The 20,907-nt window shown below is 45.6% G+C and overlaps 1 non-coding gene across 1 annotated transcript; it reads left to right on the forward strand.

Annotated features, from left to right (window-relative positions):
* Positions 1-7,318: 7,318 nt before the first annotated feature.
* On the forward strand, positions 7,319-7,425 carry LOC131808680 (U6 spliceosomal RNA). The gene has a single exon (XR_009344889.1). It is a non-coding gene; the product is annotated as a U6 spliceosomal RNA (small nuclear RNA).
* Positions 7,426-20,907: the final 13,482 nt, after the last annotated feature.

Raw genomic sequence — 20,907 nt, forward strand, 5'->3', positions numbered from 1 at the left:
ATTATTAAAGAAATTCCTCTAACAAACAGTATGTTTTGAAGGTTAATAGCAGGAAAGTTTTGTACTACATGGACGTAAGCAGAAAATGTGATCTAAAAGTCTGCTTCAAGGGCGCCTGGGTGGCTCAGTGGGTTAAAATTCTGCTTTCAAGAAGCTATAACAGTAAGTACTGAGCAATAGCTATTATATGCTATGGATGAATAACTGAAATCTACATTTGAAACTAATGGTACACTATATGTTAACTAATTGAATTTTAAAAAGTTAATTAAAAAAACCACTATTTTATAAAACAATATTCCCAACAGGCTCTTTTGCTTTAAAATACTCACTTTGTAATGAGAGTCATTACTTTTGTCTAGCCAATTCTTACACCACTGTTTATCCCTTCCCTGCTTTATCCCTTCCCAGTATCAATAAAGGCTCACTTGGGTTACCTAGAAGCTATGAGAAAGCTTGTAATAGATCTGGCTGGTTTTCACCAGCAATTTGACCACCATGTGCACAGGGAAGTCTATTGATAAAGGCTTTATTGCAATAAGTTGCAAATACATGAATGATTTTGAATTCTCTTTCTTGAGGTCTTGTTTTATGATAATAAATTTAGGGTGGCTTATTGGAATGGATGTTATTAACATATCTTCATTGTTATAAGTACATGGAATTGTAACATAGATGAATGAATGTGGCATTACTGACAACTGTCCTCATTTTGAAATCAAATTACAGTGTACTAAGATGAGGAAGCAAAGCAGATATGGGATTATGAGTGAAATAATTTAAAAAAGTCTTAGGGGTATGATCAGACTGTTGGGTAATTCAGTAGAAAAATGTCAACTGATTGAGATTCTGTGTTCCCTGATTTCAGAGAGAAGTTAAGATAAATAAGTAACACGAGGAGACTAGGAAGCCAAACATAAGTGATAATTTTGTGCCAGGGTGCGTATACATCTGTTTATCGTCTTGCTTTACCACTAAGGTTGCTCCTAGAGGAGAGTTTAAATATTTGTTGGAGCTAATCTCTGTGGATTACACAAGAAACCACATCCTACAGCTCTCCCTGAAACACCCCTTATGATTTCAATGTAATTTGGTTTTTGCATTTTTAGAAATAACAAAATACTTTGCAAACTCATCTACTTTATTACCACCACAAGTGAGTCAGCTGACTCCACATTTTAACACAGTGACAGTCACAGAGGAATGGAGGAATGAGTAGAGTTATCAATATATGTGCTTTTAAGAAGTATGACAGGGTAGCAGCTATTTCCAGGAACCAAAACATGGGTCAGCAGCTGTGCAGGAAAAGTGATGGAATAAACGACTCATTTCAGAGGAGTTCTATAACATATTAGTTCTATAATGTATCTTCAGCACCCAATTACCTGCTTTGATCTAAAGATAAGGATTTACAGTTAAGGTCCCATTTATGATTTGACTGGTAGGGTCTGAATCATTTTTACTATTGTTTTGACTATTACTTGAAACCTATAGTAGTACGTGGGATATGTGTTGTGTATTCTGTGAACATGTGCTATTTTTAGATTAGATAACTTCTGTCTCGAACCCCTGTTAATTTGTTTGTTTTGTTTATTTGATAGTGGTTTCAGTAAATGGATATATTTGAAAAATTGCAAAGCCACTATTAAAATAAGTTATTATGATATATAGCATGGAATTGCACATTCCTCCTTTGAATTCGACAGAGCTTCACCATATCCTTAACATGTTGGGAAAAACATGCTATTATTTTTCTTTATAAAATTTCTCCTGTTAGGCTGTAATGGTTGTCATCAGCAGTAACTCCTCTGAAGGCTTTGTCAAAAGAGTTGAAAAAATTGGAAAGGTGTGAATGAAGCTGTTTGCTGAATATAAAGAAAAGAGCATTGAAGTACAATTCACACTCTTACTTCTCCTTCTGTGCTTTCAGATGTTTGACATTTGAAAATTTTGCTTCTAGAAGAGATGCCCTATATAATTCTTACTTTAAGGAGCCAGTTGCTTTTATAATTTTTTTATTATTCTACCATTCAAGTATTTCCATTTAAATTAAATTCAATACCATTTAAAAAAAATCAAAAGTGCAGCAGGTATTCAATTCCTGGGCTAAATAATTTTAGAAAGCTTTGTGTTATTGTAGCTACAGGGTTTTTCTGTAGTTTTAACTCTTTCTTTCTGTGATTTTTCCCATTAGTCACGTAAGTGACTGCAATATAACAGACATTGAGGATAAAGAAGGACTGAATAGAACAATCCTTGGCCTCATGAAGTTGAGAATCTAGCAAGGGAGTCAAACAATTCAATCATTTAGAGACAATTTATTGAATGCCTTGCCTAAGATGAGCACAACAAAACCCCAGCACAGAGGAATCATTTTAGTGGGAGAGATAGATAATAGGTAAGCCAACTTAAAAAAAAAGTCGTACTGGTTTTTCTTTAATAGTGATGCATATTTGAACTAAATAAGCACATTTTAAAAAGAGCAGTGATTGAGAAGAGGCTTTTTAACTGAGTGGTCCAAAAGGGCCTCCCTGAAAAAGTCTGTTTTGAACAGATTTCTGAATAATATCAGCTAGGAAGCTGCGTAAAAATCTCAGGGATGGGTGATTTTTCCAGTCAAAAAACTGTAAAGGCTCCAAAGTCACAATAGAGCTATAAGTTTCTCTAATAAAGTAACTTCTGACAAAGAATGAGAAGAAATAACTAACCCAGGTTTGAAAGAAAAGGGACAGACTTTCTATGGAATTCATATTTAATTAAAGCTCTAAAGGACAAAAATACAATAGAGCAAAATTCTGGTCATGCTGATATACCTAATGAAAGTTCATAAACAAGGTGTGGGTAGCAAAGAGTGTGTGGGAATGTTGGTAAGAACAGTGGGGAAAAGTCATCCCTGAACATGTTCTTAAATGAAGCAATTCTTGTGTTGTTTTAAAGGGTAAATTGGAGTTTGCCTAAGTGATTAGAGAAGGATGCCTCAGCTTATGGAAGTTCAAAGCCATAAAGATGTGATAAACTACTGCCGACATTTTCATGTATATTTGTTGTTGCTTCTAGGAATGGTGATCTAAAAACTCCTACTTAAGACAACTAAAAATCCAGACAAAACAGCTTTTAAAATTAAAAATATCAGAATGATTATAAAAATTAAGTGTGGGATTACTGGGCCAAAATACGAAATACAATGAGAGCCTAGAGATATATGCCCGGAAGCCATTTTAGCTATGAGAGCATTTGAAACTGCTAAAACACACTGAGCTGTGTTGTTAATAGACTCTTGATACTAGAGAAACAAAATTCAAAATCCAGCAGCAATCAAATTTGAGGACTTTGGTACAACCCAAATTGAAGTTGAGATCCCCAAAGCACAAGGAGAAGCAGAAATAAGACTATAGCCTACCTTGCCTTCTGTGTAAACTGAGAAAGTCAATCACAGAATTTGGAGTATGATTGTCTTGTAGAGTCTCAGATATAAGAGAAAATCCTGCCAAGGAGGACCATACCATTATTATAGCTCTTAATTATCCCTACTATTGTTTTGACTATTACTTCTATTATTACTATTTTAACAAAGTCCTTTTTAACACTGAGAGACTAAAACTTAGAAAAATACTCTGATTGTTATCTCACTAGAGTGGAAAATATATAGTTACCCATTAACTAATGATATCCATGTCTACATTAGATCCATGACATTTTTAATTCTTGGGAGCTTTTGGTTAAATGAATTTTTTAAGCTTCCTTTAAATGAAGCTTTAAGCCATCACCACATGAATAAAACTAAAGAACTCAATGAAAACAGGCCAAGTATTTACAGAGTAATAGAATGTGCAGTGGAAAGAGTACAATTCTGAAATCATAAAGCCTAAATTAGTGTGATGCATCTTTACTAGCCATGTAATCATAAACCAGTTATCTAAATGTGTTAGCCTCAGTTTTTTCACCCATGAAATGGTGATGATAATACTTATTATGCAGAGTTGTTGTGTGGATGTGATGAAGCATGGAGCATGAGAGTCTCATATTCCATGATAAAATGATCGTTATTTTTATACTGATAATAATTCTAATAATAGTAATTAAATTGTTCAAAATGGTAATATTCATTTATATTGAGGCATTGTATTGACTATTCATAGACACGTTTACCAAAATAAATTTCATTTTACTTTACCCTCTTTGAGGATATATATTCCCTAATTCAATATGAATCTCATTATGAATAATAATTATCATAATAAATATGCTGATTTTTCTTCTATTTATTTTTAGGGAAGTATCCTTTACTGTTGAACATAAAGAAACTTAAGCAAGTCTGTCTTATTCAAAATTTGCATGCTGCTTTTTTATGAAACTAGATTATAGAGTTGTATGAAATAAATTCATGCAGTTAAGACATTTATGTTTGGAAAACTGGGTGGTCAGTTTAGTATTTCAAAAGAACATTTTAAATTTAAACCTTAAAACTGAGCTCTTTCAGCCTTATTTATAGACCATCCTTCATGCTTCATAAGTACTCCTTCATTGTAAACTAAGTAATAGTTTTTGTCACAGTGTATATAACGAAAATGGATTTTATATTCTATTATTTCAGAGTTAGTTGCAGTTTCTACTTCCTTACTTCCTTTTTTGAAAAATAGATTAATTCTACAAAACGTTTTTTCCAGCTTTATTGAAAAAAAATCGACATATTATAATTTGTAAATTTAAGAAATGATTTCTTATAACAGTGCAAACTTTTAACATTGTGTAAATTTTGTACAAGTTGATAAATTGGTATACATCTTTATTGCAATATAATCTACATAAAAATGTTAATACATCTACTATCTCGTATAGTTGCCACTGTTTTTTATGCATGTATCGTAAGGAATTTTAAGATCTACTCTCTTAGCAACTTTTATGTATATAGTATAGTAGAGATAAACTTCAGAGGTCTTGTGGGTTTTGTTCCAGACTGACTCAATAAACTGATTATCTCAATAAACTAACTCAAATTATTATTTTTTTTTGGTTTCCCAGTGCTTATAAAAAATTATGTTTCCCAGTGCATATAAAAAATGAACACTATACTGTACTGTTCAAAAGCATTATTTTTTTTTAAAGAAAAACAATGTATATACCTTAAGTAAACTGGTTCTGAGTTTTCAGTGGGTCATAATTACTGATCACAGATCACCATAACAAATACAATAATAATGAAAAAACTTGAAATATTGCAAGAATTACCAACATGTGACAGAGAGACACAAAATGAACAAATGTTGTTAGAAAAATGGTGGCAGCAGACCTCTTTTATACAAGATTGCTATAAACTTTCAACTTGTAAGAATGTGATATATGCAAAGTTTAATAAAGGGAAGCACAATAAAAAAAGTATGTATATTTTATTAACTATGATCATCATGCTGTACATTAGATCCCCAGAACTTTTTCATATTATAGTTGCAAGTTTTCACCCTTTGACCACCTTACTCCACCCCAGGTTCACCCCTTGTCAACTCAACTCTAAGTTTCCATTAGTTTGCCTTTTCCTCAGATTCTGTATGTAAGGGATATCATAATACATAAATTAGAAACATATATAAAATCTTTGACATATTTCACGTAGTATAACACCTTCAAGATCCATCCATGCTGTTGTAAATGGCAGTATTTCTTAATTTTTCATGGTTAAGTAGTATTCCATAGTATATATTTACCATACTTATTTTATTTATTCATCCATTAATGGATACTGAAGTTATTTCCATCTCTTGCTTAGAGTTAATAATTTTATAATAAACATAAGAGTGCAGATATGTCTTTGAACAGTGACTTCGTTTCCTTTAGATATATACCTAGAAGTGAGATTACTGAATCATATGGTAATTTTACTTTTAATAATATGAATAATCTCCATACTGTTTTCCATACAAATTTATATCCCTATCACAGTGCATAAGTTCCCCATCTTCCCCAATATTTACCAAAATTTGTTAGTTTCAATTTTTTGGTACTATATATTCTAATAGGTAGTAATATCTTGCTGTGTTTTTTAGAGGTAAACATCAACAACATAATTAAGGACTTTTCCCTGAGTTTTTTACGATGAGCACTTTTTAATGCTTCTGTTGGTCATTTATATAACATTTTTGAAAAAAAAAATCTATTGAGATCCTTTTGCTATTTTTTTAATTATATATATTTTTTCTATTTGTATCTGTTGGTTATTGACCTCTTTTCAGATATAAGATTTGTAAGTATTTTCTTACATTCTGTGGATTGTGTTTTCATTCTCTCTCTCTTTTTTTTTGGCAATGCAAAACTTTAGTTTGATGTAATACCATTTATTTATTTTTGCTTTTTTTGCTTGTGTTTTTGATCTGATATCCAAAAAACTATTGGCAAGATCAATGTCAAGGAGAATTTTTCCTATGTTTTCCTTTAGGAAATGTAGTTTCATGCATCACGTTTAAGTCTTTAATCTATTTCAAGTTAAGACTTATGAGTGATATAAGGTTCCAGTTTCATACTGTTTATGTGACTATTCATTTTAAATATCATTTATTGAACAGACTATCTTTACCCATTACATATGTTGGCCCCTGTCAAGTATTAGGTGACTGTATGAAAGGATTTATTTCTGGACTCTCAATTCTGTTCTACTTGTTTATTGGTCTGTTTTTATGCCAGTATACGTTATTGTTTTGAGCATGAGGGCTTTGTAGTATAGTTTCAAATCAAGAAGTGTAATTTCTCTCTTCATTCTTTCTCAGAACTGCTTTGATTATTTGTTGTCTTTTATGGTCTCATATAAATTTTAGGATTCTTTACTTACTTCTGTAAAAAAATAATATTGGATTTTTTTTAAGATTTTTAATTTATTTATTTGCCAGAGAGAGATGACAAGCAGGCAGAGAGGCAGGCAGAGAGAGAAGAGGAAGCAGGCTTCCTGCTGAGCAGAGAGCCTGATGCGGGGCTCGATCCCAGGACCCTGGGATCATGACCTGAGCCGAAGGCAGCGGCTTAACCCACTGAGCCACCCAGGCACCCCTAACATTGGATTTTTGATAGGAATTGGATTTACAGATGGTTTTCGGTAGTATGGACATTTTAACAATGTTAATTCTTACCATTCATAAATATGAGCTATCTTTCCATTTGTGTCTCCTTCAATTTCTTTATCAATGTCATAGTTTATGGAGTACAGATCTTTCATCTTCTTAGTTAAATCTATTCCTAAGTATTTTATTATGTTTGATGCTATTGTGAATTAGATTGTTTTCTTAATTTTTTCAGATAGGTCATCATTAGAGTGTTAAAATGCTCCTGTCTTGTGCTTACTTTGGCAGCACATATACTAAAATTGGAATGATGCAGAGAAGATTAGCGTGATCACTGAACAAGGTTGACATGAAAAACTGGGAAGCATTCCATATTAAAAAAAATGAAACAAAACAAAATTCTTGTCTTTTATATATTGATCTTGTATTTGGCAGCTTTACTAAATTTGTTTATTCAAATTTTTTGTGAAGTTTTTAGGATTTTTTAACATGTAAGTTCATGTTATCCAAAAAGAGAAAATTTTACTTCTTCCTTTTTTTTTTTTTTTTTTTTTGAGACTCTTATTTCTTTGTGTTCTTTGTTTCTCTGGCTAGGACATCCAGTACTATGTCAAATGAGAGTAGTGAAAATGGACACACTTGTCTTTTTTCTGATCTTTAAGGAGAAAACTTTCAAACTTTTTTGATTGAATATGAGATTAGCTCTGGGCTTGCAATATGTGTTTTTTCTTTAATGGATTTTTAAAAATATTTTTTAAAATTTTTTATAAACATATAATGTGTTTTTATCCCTAGGGGTACAGGTCTGTTAATCACCAGGTTCACACATTTCACAACACTCACCATCACTCACCATAGCACCTGTCCTCCCAAATGTCCATACCCCCACCATCCTCTCCCAACACACTCCCCCCAGCAACCCTCAGTCTGTTTTGTGAGATTCAGTCTTTTATGGTTTGTCTCCCTCACAATCCCATCTTCTTTTATTTTTCTTTTCGTACGCCTGAAACCGCCTATGTTGCATCTCTACTAAATCATATCAGGGAGATCATAGGATAGTTGTTTTTCTCAGATTGATTTATTTCGCCAAGCATAATACCCTCTAGTTCCATCCACGTCATCACAAATAGTAGGATTTCATTTCTTTGATGGCTGCATAGTATTCCATTGTACATATATACCACATCTTATTTATTGATTCATCTGTTGAAGGACATTTAGGTTCTTTCCATAGTTTCACTATTGTGGACATTGCTGGTATAAACATTTGGGTGCATGTGCCCCTTCTGAATGCCACGTTTGTATCTGTAGGGTATATACCCAGTACTACAATCACTAGGTCATAGGGTAGTTCTATTTTCAGCTTTTTGAGGCACCTCCACGCTGTTTTCCAGAGTGGGTGCACCAGCTTGCATTCCCACGTACAGTGTAGGAGGGTGGCCCTTTCTCCACATCCTCGCCAGCATCTGTCATTGACTGACTTGTTCATTTTAGCCATTCTGAACGGTGTGAGGTGGTATCTCATTCTGGTTTTGATTTGTATTTCCCTGATGCCGAGTGATGTGGAGCATTTTTTCATGTGTCTGTTGGCCATTTGGATGTATTCTTTGCAGAAATGTCTGTTCATGTCCTCCGCCCATTTTTTCATTGGATTATTTGTTCTTAGGGTGTTGAGTTTGATAAGCTCTTTATAGATTTTGGATACTGGCCCTTTATCTGGTATGTCATTTGCAAATATATTCTCCCAGATAACTTCTGACAGTCATCTTTTGGCTCTGTTAACTGTTTCCTTTGCTGGGCAAAAGCTTTTTGATCTGATAAAATCCCAATAGTTCATTCTTGCCCCTGCTTCCCTTGCCTTTGGCGATGTTCCTAAAAAGAAGTTGCTGCTGCTGAGGTCAAAGGTTGCTACCTGCGCTCTCTTCAAGGATTTTGATGGATTCCTATCTCACATTATGCTTCTTCATCCATTTTCAGTCTATTTTCATGTATGGTGTAAGAAAATGGTCCAATTTCATTTTTCTGCATGTGGCTGTTCAATTTTCCCAACACTATTTTTTGAAGAGGCTGTCTTTTTTCCATTGGACATTCCTTCCTGCTTTGTTGACAATTAGTTGACCATAGAGTTGAGGGTGTATTTATGGGCTCTCTATTCTGTTTCATTGATCTATGTCTGTTTTGGGGACAGTTCCCTACTGTCTTGATGATGACAACTTTGTAATAGAGCTTGAGGTCTGGAATTGTGATGCCAACAACTTTGGCTTTCTTTTTCAATATTCTTCTGGCTATTCGAGGTATTTTCTGGTTGCATATATATTTTAGGATTATTTGTCCCATTTCTTTGAAAAAAATGGATGGGATTTTGATAGGGATTGCATTAAATGTGTAGATTGCTTTAGGTAGCATAGACATTTTCACAATATTTGTTCTTCCAATACAGGAGCATGGAACATTTTTCCATTTCTTTGTGTCTTCTTCAATTTCTTTCATGAGTATTTTAGAGTTTTCTGATTATAGATTGTCTCTTTGGTTAGTGTCATTCCTAGGTATCTTAGGGTTTGGGGTGCAATTGTAAATGGGATTCACTCCTTAATTTCTATTTCTTCAGTCTTGTTGGTTTAAAAAAATGCAACTAATTTCTGTGCATTGATTTTATATACTGACACTTTACAGAATTCCTATACAAGTTATAGCAGACTTGGAGTGGAGTCCTTTAAGTTTTCCACATACAGTATCATATTATCTGAAAACAGAGATAGTTTGACTTCTCTTTTGCCAATTTGGCAAAATTTGGTTGCCTTTAATTTCTTTTTGTTGTCTGATTGCTGAGGCTAGGACTTCTAGTACGATGTTGAATAGCAGTGGTGATAACAGACATCCCTGCCGTGTTCCTGACCTCAGCGGAAAAGTATTCAGTTTTTCTCCATTGAGAATGATATTTGCAGTGGGTTTTTCATAGATGGCTTTGATAATATTGATAATATGTGCCCTCTATCCCTACACTTTGAAGAGTTTTAATCAGGAAGGGATACTGCACTTTGTCAAATGCTTTTTCAGCATCTATTGAGAGTATCATATGGTTCTTGTTCTTTCTTTTATTGATGTGTTGTATCACATTGATTGATTTGCAGATGTTGAACCAACCTTGTAGCCCTGGAATAAATCCCACTTGGTCGTGGTGAATAATCCTTTTAATGTACTGTTGAATCCTATTGGCTAGTATTTTGGTGAGAATTTTCGCATCTGTGTTCATCTAGGATATTGGTCTGTAGTTCTCTTTTTTGATGGGATCCTTGTCTGGTTTTGGGATCAAGGTGATGTTGGCCTCAGTAAAAAAGAATTTGGAAGTTTTCCTTCCATTTCTATTTTTTTTGGAACAGTATCATGAGAATAGGAATTAATTCTTCTTTAAATGTTTGGTAGAATTCCCCTGGAAGCCATCTGGCCCAGGGCTTTTGTTTGGAGATTTTTGATGACTGTTTCAATCTCCGTACTGGTTATGGGTCTGCTCAGGTTTTCTATTTCTTCCTGGTTCAGTTGTGGTAGTTTATATGTCTCTAGGAATGTATCCATTTCTACCAGATTGTTGAATTTGTTGGCGTAGAGTTGCTCATAGTATGTTCTTATAATTGTTTGTATTTATTTTGGTGTTGGTTGGGATCTCTCCTCTTTCATTCATGATTTTATTTATTTGGGTTCTTTACCTTTTCTTTTTGATAAGTCTGGAAAGGGGTTTATCAATCTTATTAATTCTTTCAAAAAACCAGCTCCTAGTTTCGTTGATTTGTTCTATTGTTCTATTGTTTTTGTTGTTGTTGGTTTTTTATGTTTTTGTTTCTTTATTTGTTTCTATTTCATTGATTTCTGCTCTGATCTTTATTATTCCTCTTCTCCTGCTGGCTTTAGGCGTTCCTTGTTGTTCTTTCTGCAACTCATTTAGGTGTAGGGTTATGTTGTGTATTTGAGATCTGAGAGAGAAGCGTGGTTGCACACGTCTGTCGCTGCACTCCCCAGGAGCAAGTCTGGGGAAGGCGCAGCACGCCGCCCCCAGAGAAGAGAAGGAGCGTTGGCCTTGTGGTCGGGAAATGGTTGGGAAGAAGGAGAGCCTGCCCTGGCAGGAACAGTAGGCTGGTGGCAAGACAAATGTCACCCGCTCCCTGTGCAGTGAGAGGAATCCTGGCTGCTAAGGAGACATGAGGGGACTACTAGGGCAGGGGCGCGTGCTCCACTCTGAGGAAGGAGTCTGGGCAGAAGGCAGGCCTGTCCTGTGCCTCTGGTCCCAAGGGGACAGCATCTCCTTGAACAACTGTCCATAGGGCAGACTTGGGCTAGCTACCTGGCGCCATAGCAGCTAGCTCAGGTCAGCAGCAGCAGCATCCCCAAACCCAACTCTGATTTTCCAACGAATGCTGAGCTTTCCTAGGGGAGATGCCCAGGCAAAGAGGCTTTCGCTCTATGCGAGTTTCTCCCATCGTGCTGCGAATACTAGGCTAAGGCAAGCAACAAAAGCAGCCCACAGAACTGACTCTGATTTCCCAGCGACTCCTATGCTTTAGCAGAGGTTTTCAGCTTGGCGCAAACCGCACTTCGCTGTTGCTTCCTCAGCAAGGCTTTGGTAGTTCGCTCTGTAGCGGCAGGGAGGAAGAGCCGCGGGAGAGCTGGTGCCTCTTGGGCCTTGCTTTCCTGGGCTCCAAGTTCGCGCCCGGGGTTCACCTTGCTAAGCTGAACTAAGCAGACACAGTCACAACCCTGCAGCAGTACGCGTGGCCTAGCATGGCACTCTATGCCTATTACCATTTCCTAGTGTAGATTAGGCTTTGCCTTTTGCTCAGGCACTCAGGCAGACTGGGGGTCTAGGCCAGTGCCTTCACCACTGGAGAGAGGAGGCGACAGGATCCCTGCACAAGGCCTGTGCACTGGTATTGGGATCTGTGGGTGACTGTTCCCACTCCATCCCCGGCACACCCCCTGCCACCCACATCGCTGCCACATCTTGGTGGAAGACGGCATCTGACTGCCCGTTTCTCCATGGGGTTGTTTCTGTGAGTTCCGGGTATGGCACCTGGGGGCAAGCCCGTCTGCCCTTGGGACAGGTGGCCAAGAAGATGCTGTCCCCATGGGACCAGAGGCACAGGACAGGCCTGCCTTCCTCCCAGACTCCTTCCTCAGAGTGGAGCACGCACCCCTGCCCTAGTCGTCCCCTCATGTCTCCTTGGCAGCCAGGCTTCCATCTCTCCGCACAGGGAGCGGGTGACACTTATCTTGCCAGTTGCTTGTTGTTCGAGCACCGCAGGCTATCCTGCTTCACGAGTGTTTCCAGACCCCAAGGACAAAGGCTCCTTCTCTTACCCCGGGGCGTCGTGCTGCGCCTTCCCCACACTTGCTCCTGGGGAGCGCGGTGACACACGTGTGCGACCACGCTTCTCTCTCAGGCAGAAGGGATGCTAGGGCAAGGAGTATTTCGCTCCATGCGGGTATCTTCCACCCTGGTGCTGAGACTTGCTCAGGCCAGCAGCAGCAGCATCCCCAAACCCAACTGTGATTTTGAAACGAATGCGGAGCTTTCCTAGGGGAGATGCCCAGCAAAGAGGCTTTCGCTGTATGCGGTTTTCTCCCACCGCGAGACTGGTCTCAGGCAAGCAGCAGCAGACCGCAGAATATTTCTCAGCGAATGCTGGGCTTTCGCAGTGGCTTTGGCTGGGAGCGAACAGCACTTCGCCGCTGCTTCCTCAGCAAGGCTTCAGTCGCATCAGGAAAGAAGAGCTGCGGGAGAGCTGATGCCTCTTGGGCCTTGCTTTCCCGGCCTCCATGTTCGCATCCTGGGTTCACCCTGCCAGGCCGAACTAAGCAGGCACAGCCACAACCGTGCAGTAGCGTGCGTCGCCTAGGATGGCACTCTAGGCACACTACCATCTCCCGGTGTAGGCATCGCTTGGCCTTTTACTCTGGTGCACAGGAGGACTCGCGGACTAGGCCAGTGCTTTCCCCACAGGAAAGGAGAGGTGACAGGATCCCTGCACACCGCCCCGTGCCCTGATTAGGGAGCTTTGGGCGACTGTCCCCTCTCCTTCCCCTTAACCCCGTGCCTCCTCCAAGCTTCCACATCCTGGAGGAAGACGGCATCTGATGGCCAGTTCTTTCGGGGAGTTGTTTCTCGAATTCAGGGAAGGCGCCTGGTGACAAGCCCATGTCTCCACCACGGACAGGTGGCCAAGGAGCTGCTGTCTCCTTGGGCCCAAAGGCTCAGGACAGGCGTGCTTTCTGCCCAGACTCCTTCCTCAGAGTGGAGCTTTTTCCCCTGCCCTAATCTTCCCCTCGTGTCTCCTCAGCAGCCAGGCTTCCGTCCCTCTGCAGTGACAGACGTGTCCCTTTCCTTAAGGCTCTTTCCACAGGCGCCACCGCGCTTCTCTCTCAGGCAGAGGGGATGCCCAGGCAAAGAGGATTTCGCTCCATGCGGGTTTATTACACGGTGCTGTGGAGACTAGCTCCGGCAAGCAGCAGGCAGAATCCCACACACTGGACTCTGATTTCCCAAAGAATGCTGTGCTTTCCCAGAGGGGATTCCCCGGCAGAGGGGCTTTCACTCTATGCGGGTTCCTCCCATCCTGCTGCGAATCCTAGGCGAAGGCAAGCAACAAAAGCAGCCCACAGAACCGACTCTGATTTCCCAGTGACTGCTAAGCTTTCGCAGAGGTTTTCAGCTTGGCGCAAACCGCACTTCGCTGCTGCTTCCTCTGCCAGGCTTGGTCGTTTGCTCTGTCGCGGCAGGGAAGAAGAGCCGCGGGAGAGCTGGAGCCTCTTGGGCCTTGCTTTCCCGGGTTGCAAGATCGAGCCCGGGGTTCACCTTGCTAAGCCGAACTCAGCAGACACAGTCACAACCCTGCAGCAGCATGCGTGGCCTAGCATGGCACTCTATGCCTAGTACCATCTCCTGGCGTAGGTAAGGCTTTGCCTTTTGCTCCGCCCTCAGGCAGACTCGCGGTCTAGTCCAGTGCCTTCACCACAGGAGAGAGGAGGCGACAGGATCCCTGCACACGGCCCGTGCACTGGGATGGGGAACTGTGGGGGACTGTCTCCCCTCCTTCCCCGGCACACCCCCTGCCACCCACAACACTGCCACATCTTGGCGGAAGGCGGCATCGGACTGCCCGTTTCTCCATGGGGTTGTTTCTGCGAGTTCCGAGTATGGCACCTGGGGGCAAGCCTGTCTGCCCTTGGGACAGGTGGCCAAGGAGATGCTGTCCCCTTGGGACCAGAGGCACAGGACAGGCCTGCCTTCTGCCCAGACTCCTTCCTCAGAGTGGAGCACGCGCCCATGCCCTAGTCGTCCCCTCATGTCTCCTTAGCATCCAGGCTTCCATCTCTCTGCACAGGGAGCGGGTGACACTTGTCTTGCCACTGGCCTGCTGTTCCTGCACGGTAGGCGATCCGGCTTCAGTAGCATTTCCCAACCTCAAGGCCAATGGCTCCTTCCTTCCCCGGGGGCGGCGTGCTGCAGCCTCCCCACACTTGCTCCTGGGGAGCGCTGTGACAGACGTGTGCGACCACGCTTCTCTCTGAGAAGAAGGGATGCTAGGGCAAAGAGTATTTCGCTCCATGCAGGTATCTTCCACCCTGCTGCGGAGACTAGATCAGGCAAGCAGCAGCAGCATCCCCAAAACCAACTCTGATTTCCCAACGAATGCTGTGCTTTCCCAGGGGAGATGCCCAGGCAAAGGGGCTTTCGCTGTATGCGGGTTTCTCCCACTGCGAGACTGGGCTCAGGCAAGCAGCAGCAGCCGGCAGAACATTTCTCGGCGAATGCTGTGCTTTCGCAGAGGCTTTGGCTAGGAGCGAACAGCACTTGGCCGCTGCTTCCTCAGCAAGGCTTCAGTCGCATCAGGGAAGAAGAGCTGCGGGAGAGCTGATGCCTCTTGGCCCTTGCTTTCCCGGGCTCCATGTTCGCATCCTGGGTTCACCCTGCCAGGCCGAACTAAGCAGGCACAGCCACAACCGTGCAGTAGCGTGCGTAGCCTAGGATGGCACTCTAGGCACACTACCATCTCCCGGTGTAGGCATCGCTTGGCCTTTTACTCTGGTGCACAGGAGGACTCGCGGACTAGGCCAGTGCTTTCCCCACAGGAAAGGAGAGGTGACAGGATCCCTGCACACCGCCCCGTGCCCTGATTAGGGAGCTTTGGGGGACTCTCCCCTCTCCTTCCCCTTAACCCCGTGCCTCCTCCAAGCTTCCACATCCTGGAGGAAGACGGCATCTGATGGCCAGTTCTTTCGGGGAGTTGTTTCTCGAATTCAGGGAAGGCGCCTGGTGGCAAGCCCATGTCTCCACCACGGACAGGTGGCCAAGGAGCTGCTGTCTCCTTGGGCCCAAAGGCTCAGGACAGGCGTGCTTTCTGCCCAGACTCCTTCCTCAGTTGGAGCCCTTTCCCCTGCCCTATTCTTCCCCTCGTGTCTCCTCAGCAGCCAGGCTTCCGTCCCTCTGCAGTGACAGACGTGTCCCTTTCCTTAAGGCTCTTTCCACAGGCGCCACCGCGCTTCTCTCTCAGGCAGAGGGGATGCCCAGGCAAAGAGGATTTCGCTCCATGCGGGTTTATTACACGGAGCTGTGGAGACTAGCTCCAGCAAGCAGCAGGCAGAATCCCACACCCTGGACTCTGATTTCCCAAAGAAAACTGTGCTTTCCCAGAGGGGATTCCCCGGCAGAGGGGCTTTCGCTCTATGCGGGTTGCTCCCATCCTGCTGCGAATCTTAGGCTAAGGCAAGCAACAAAAGCAGCCCACAGAACCGACTCTGATTTCCCAGTGACTGCTAAGCTTTCGCAGAGGTTTTCAGCTTGGCGCAAACCGCACTTCGCTGCTGCTTCCTCTGCAAGGCTTTGGTCGTTTGCTCTGTCGCGGCAGGGAAGAAGAGCCGTGGGAGCTGGTGCCTCTTGGGCCTTGCTTTCCCGCGCTCCATGTTCGAGCCAGGGGTTCACCTTGCTAAGCCAAACTCAGCAGACACAGACATAACCCTGATGCAGCGTGCGTGGCTTAGCATGGCACTCTATGCCTAGTACCATCTCCTGGCTTAGGTAAGGCTTTGCCTTTTGCTCCGCCCACAGGCAGACTCGGCGTCTAGGCCAGTGCATTCACCACAGGAGAGAGGAGGCGACAGGATCCCTGCACACGGCCCGGGCACTGGGATGGGTTATTATGGGGGACTGTCTCCCCTCCTTCCCCGGCACACCCCCTGCCACTCACAACACTGCCACATCTTGGTGGAAGGCGGCATCGGACTGCCCATTTCTCCATGCGGTTGTTTCTGCGAGTTCCGTGTATGGCACCTGGGGGCAAGCCTGTCTGCCCTTGAGACAGGTGGCCAAGGAGATGCTTTCCCCTTGGGACCAGAGGCACAGGAAAGGCCTGCCTTCTGCCCAGACTCCTTCCTCAGAGTGGAGCACGTGCCCATGCCCTAGTCGTCCCCTCATGTCTCCTTAGCAGCCAGGCTTCCATCACTCCGCACAGGGAGCTGGTGACACTTGTCTTGCCCCTGGCCTGCTGTTCCTGTACGGTAGGTGATCCTGCTTCTGGAGCGTTTCCCAACAACAAGGCCAATTGCTCCTTCTCTTCCCCGGGGGCGGCGTGCTGCAGCCTCCCCACACTTGCTCCTGGGGAGCGCTGTGACAGACGTGTGTGACCACGCTTCTCTCTGAGAAGAAGGGATGCTAGGGCAAAGAGTATTTCGCTCCATGCGGGTATCTTCCACCCTGCTGCGGAGACTAGCTCAGGCAAACAGCAGCAGCATCCCCAAAACCAACTCTGATTTCCCAACGAATGCTGTGCTTTCCCAGGGGAGATGCGCTGCAAAGAGGCTTTCGCTGTATGCGGGTTTCTCCCACCTCGAGACTGAGCTCAGGCAAGCTGCAACAACCCACAGAACATTTCTCGGCGAATGCTGTGCTTTCTCAGAGGCTTTGGCTTGCAGAGAACAGGACTTCGCCGCTGCTTCCTCAGCAAGGCTTCAGTCGCATCAGGGAAGAAGAGCTGCGGGAGAGCTGATGCCTCTTGGCCCTTGCTTTCCCGGGCTCCATGTTCGCATCCTGGGTTCACCCTGCAAGGCCGAACTAAGCAGGCACAGCCACAACCGTGCAGTAGCGTGCGTAGCCTAGGATGGCACTCTAGGCACACTACCATCTCCCGGTGTAGGCATCGCTTGGCCTTTTCCTCTGGTGCACAGGAGGACTCGCGGACTAGGCCAGTGCTTTCCCCACAGGAAAGGAGAGGTGACAGGATCCCTGCACACCGCCCCGTGCCCTGATTAGGGAGCTTTGGGGGACTGTCCCCTGTCCTTCCCCTTAACCCCGTGCCTCCTCCAAGCTTCCACATCCTGGAGGAAGACGGCATCTGATGGCCAGTTCTTTCTGGGATTTGTTCCTCGAGTTCAGGTTAGGCGCCTGGTGGCAAGCCCATGTCTCCACCACGGACAGGTGGCCAAGGAGCTGCTGTCTCCTTGGGCCCAAAGGCTCAGGACAGTCGTGCTTTCTGCCCAGACTCCTTCCTCAGTTGGAGCCCTTTCCCCTGCCCTAATCTTCCCCTCGTGTCTCCTCAGCAGCCAGGCTTCCGTCCCTCTGCAGTGACAGACGAGTCCCTTTCCTTAAGGCTCTTTCCACAGGCGCCACCGCGCTTCTCTCTCAGGCAGAGGGGATGCCCAGGCAAAGAGGATTTCGCTCCATGCGGGTTTATTACACGGTGCTGTGGAGACTAGCTCCAGCAAGCAGCAGGCAGAATCCCACACCCTGGACTCTGATTTTCCAAAGAAAACTGTGCTTTCCCAGAGGGGATTCCCCGGCAGAGGGGCTTTCGCTCTATGCGGGTTCCTCCCATCCTGCTGCGAATCTTAGGCTAAGGCAAGCAACAAAAGCAGCCCACAAAACCGACTCTGATTTCCCAGTGACTGCTAAGCTTTCGCAGAGGTTTTCAGCTTGGCGCAAACCGCACTTCGCTGCTGCTTCCTCTGCAAGGCTTTGGTCGTTTGCTCTGTCGCGGCAGGGAAGAAGAGCCGTGGGAGCTGGTGCCTCCTGGGCCTTGCTTTCCCGCGCTCCATGTACGAGCCAGGGGTTCACCTTGCTAAGCCGAACTCAGCAGACACAGTCACAACCCTGCAGCAGCGTGCGTGGCCTAGCATGGCACTCTATGCCTAGTACCATCTCCTGGCGTAGGTAAGGCTTTGCCTTTTGCTCCGCCCTCAGGCAGACTCGGGGTCTAGTCCAGTGCCTTCACCACAGGAGAGAGGAGGCGACAGGATCCCTGCACACGGCCCGTGCACTGGGATGGGGAACTGTGGGGGACTGTCTCCCCTCCTTCCCCGGCACACCCCCTGCCACCCACAACACTGCCACATCTTGGCGGAAGGCGGCATCGGACTGCCCATTTCTCCATGGGGTTGTTTCTGCGAGATCCGAGTATGGCACCTGGGGGCAAGCCTGTCTGCCCTTGGGACAGGTGGCCAAGGAGATGCTGTCCCCTTGGGACCAGAGGCACAGGACAGGCCTCCCTTCTACCCAGACTCCTTCCTCAGAGTGGAGCACGCGCCCATGCCCTAGTCGTCCCCTCATGTCTCCTTAGCAGCCAGGCTTCCATCTCTCCGCACAGGGAGCGGGTGACACTTGTCTTGCCACTGGCCTGCTGTTCCTGCACGGTAGGCGATCCTGCTTCAGGAGCGTTTCCCAACCCCAAGGCCAATGGCTCCTTCTCTTCCCCGGGGGCGGCGTGCTGCAGCCTCCCCACACTTGCTCCTGGGGAGCGCTGTGACAGACGTGTGCGACCACGCTTCTCTCTGAGAAGAAGGGATGCTAGGGCAAAGAGTATTTCGCTCCATGCAGGTATCTTCCACCCTGCTGCGGAGACTAGCTCAGGCAAGCAGCAGCAGCATCCCCAAAACCAACTCTGATTTCCCAACGAATGCTGTGCTTTCCCAGGGGAGATGCCCAGGCAAAGGGGCTTTCGCTGTATGCGGGTTTCTCAGACCGCGAAACTGGGCTCAGGCAAGCAGCAGCAGCCGGCAGAACATTTCTCGGCGAATGCTGTGCTTTCGCAGAGGCTTTGGCTTGGAGCGAACAGCACTTCGCCGCTGCTTCCTCAGCAAGGCTTCAGTCGCATCAGGGAAGAAGAGCTGCGGGAGAGCTGATGCCTCTTGGGCCTTACTTTCCCGGGCTCCATGTTCGCATCCTGGGTTCACCCTGCCAGGCCGAACTAAGCAGGCACAGCCACAACCGTGCAGTAGCGTGCGTCGCCTAGGATGGCACTCTATGCACACAACCATCTCCCGGTGTAGGCATCGCTTGGCCTTTTACTCTGGCGCTCAGGAGGACTCGCGGACTAGGCCAGTGCTTTCCCCACAGGAAAGGAGATGTGACAGGATCCCCGCACACCGCCCCGTGCCCTGATTAGGGAGCTTTGGGGGACTGTCCCCTCTCCTTCCCCTTAACCCCGTGCCTCCTCCAAGCTTCCACATCCTGGAGGAAGACGGCATCTGATGTCCAGTTCTTTCGGGGAGTTGTTTCTCGAATTCAGGGTAGGCGCCTGGTGGCAAGCCCATGTCTCCACCACGGACAGGTGGCCAAGGAGCTGCTGTCTCCTTGGGCCCAAAGGCTCAGGACAGGCGTGCTTTCTGACCAGACTCCTTCCTCAGAGTGGAGCCCTTTCCCCTGCCCTAATCTTCCCCTCGTGTCTCCTCAGCAGCCAGGCTTCCGTCCCTCTGCAGTGACAGACGTGTCCCTTTCCTTAAGGCTCTTTCCACAAGCGCTACCGCGCTTCTCTCTCAGGCAGAGGGGATGCCCAGGCAAAGAGGATTTCGCTCCATGCGGGTTTATTACACCGTACTGTGGAGAGTAGCTCCGGCAAGCAGCAGGCATCATCCCACAGACCCGACTCTGATTTCTCAAATAACGCTGTGCTTTCCCAGAGGAGATGGCCCCGGGGAGAGGCTTTCGCTCTATGCGGGTTCCTCCCATCCTGCTGCGAATACTAGGCTAAGGCAAGCAACAAAAGCAGCCCTCAAAACCGACTCTGATTTCCCAGTGACTGCTAAGCTTTCGCAGAGGTTTTCAGCTTGGCGCAAACCGCACTTCGCTGCTGCTTCCTCTGCAAGGCTTTGGTCGTTGGCTCTGTCGCGGCAGGGAAGAAGAGCCGCGGGAGAGCTGGTGCCTCTTGGGCCTTGCTTTCCCGGGCTCCTAGTTCGCGCCCGGGGTTCACCTTGCTAAGCCTAAATCAGCAGACACAGACACAACCATGCAGCAGCGTGTGTGGCCTAGCATGGAACTCTATGCCTAGTACCATCTCCTGGCGTAGGTAAGACTTTGCCTTTTGCTCCGCCCTCAGGCAGACTCGGGGTCTAGGCCAGTGCCTTCACCACAGGAGAGAGGAGGCGACAGGATCCCTGCACACGGCCCGTGCACTGGGATGGGGAACTGTGGGGGACTGTCTCCCCGCCTTCCCCGGCACACCCCCTGCCACCCACAACACTGCCACATCTTGGCAGAAGGCGGCATCGGACTGCCCATTTCTCCATAGGGTTGTTTCTGCGAGATCGGAGTATGGCACCTGGGGGCAAGCCTGTCTGCCCTTGGGACAGGTGGCCAAGGAGATGCTGTCCCCTTGGGACCAAAGGCACAGGACAGGCCTCCCTTCTACCCAGACTCCTTCCTCAGAGTGGAGCACGCGCCCATGCCCTAGTCGTCCCCTCATGTCTCCTTAGCAGCCAGGCTTCCATCTCTCCGCACAGGGAGCGGGTGACACTTGTCTTGCCACTGGCCTGCTGTTCCTGCACGGTAGGCGATCCTGCTTCAGGAGCGTTTCCCAACCCCAAGGCCAATGGCTCCTTCTCT

This window comes from Mustela lutreola, chromosome 9, assembly GCF_030435805.1.
Source record: "Mustela lutreola isolate mMusLut2 chromosome 9, mMusLut2.pri, whole genome shotgun sequence".
In the NCBI taxonomy this organism is placed as follows: Eukaryota; Metazoa; Chordata; class Mammalia; order Carnivora; family Mustelidae; genus Mustela; species Mustela lutreola.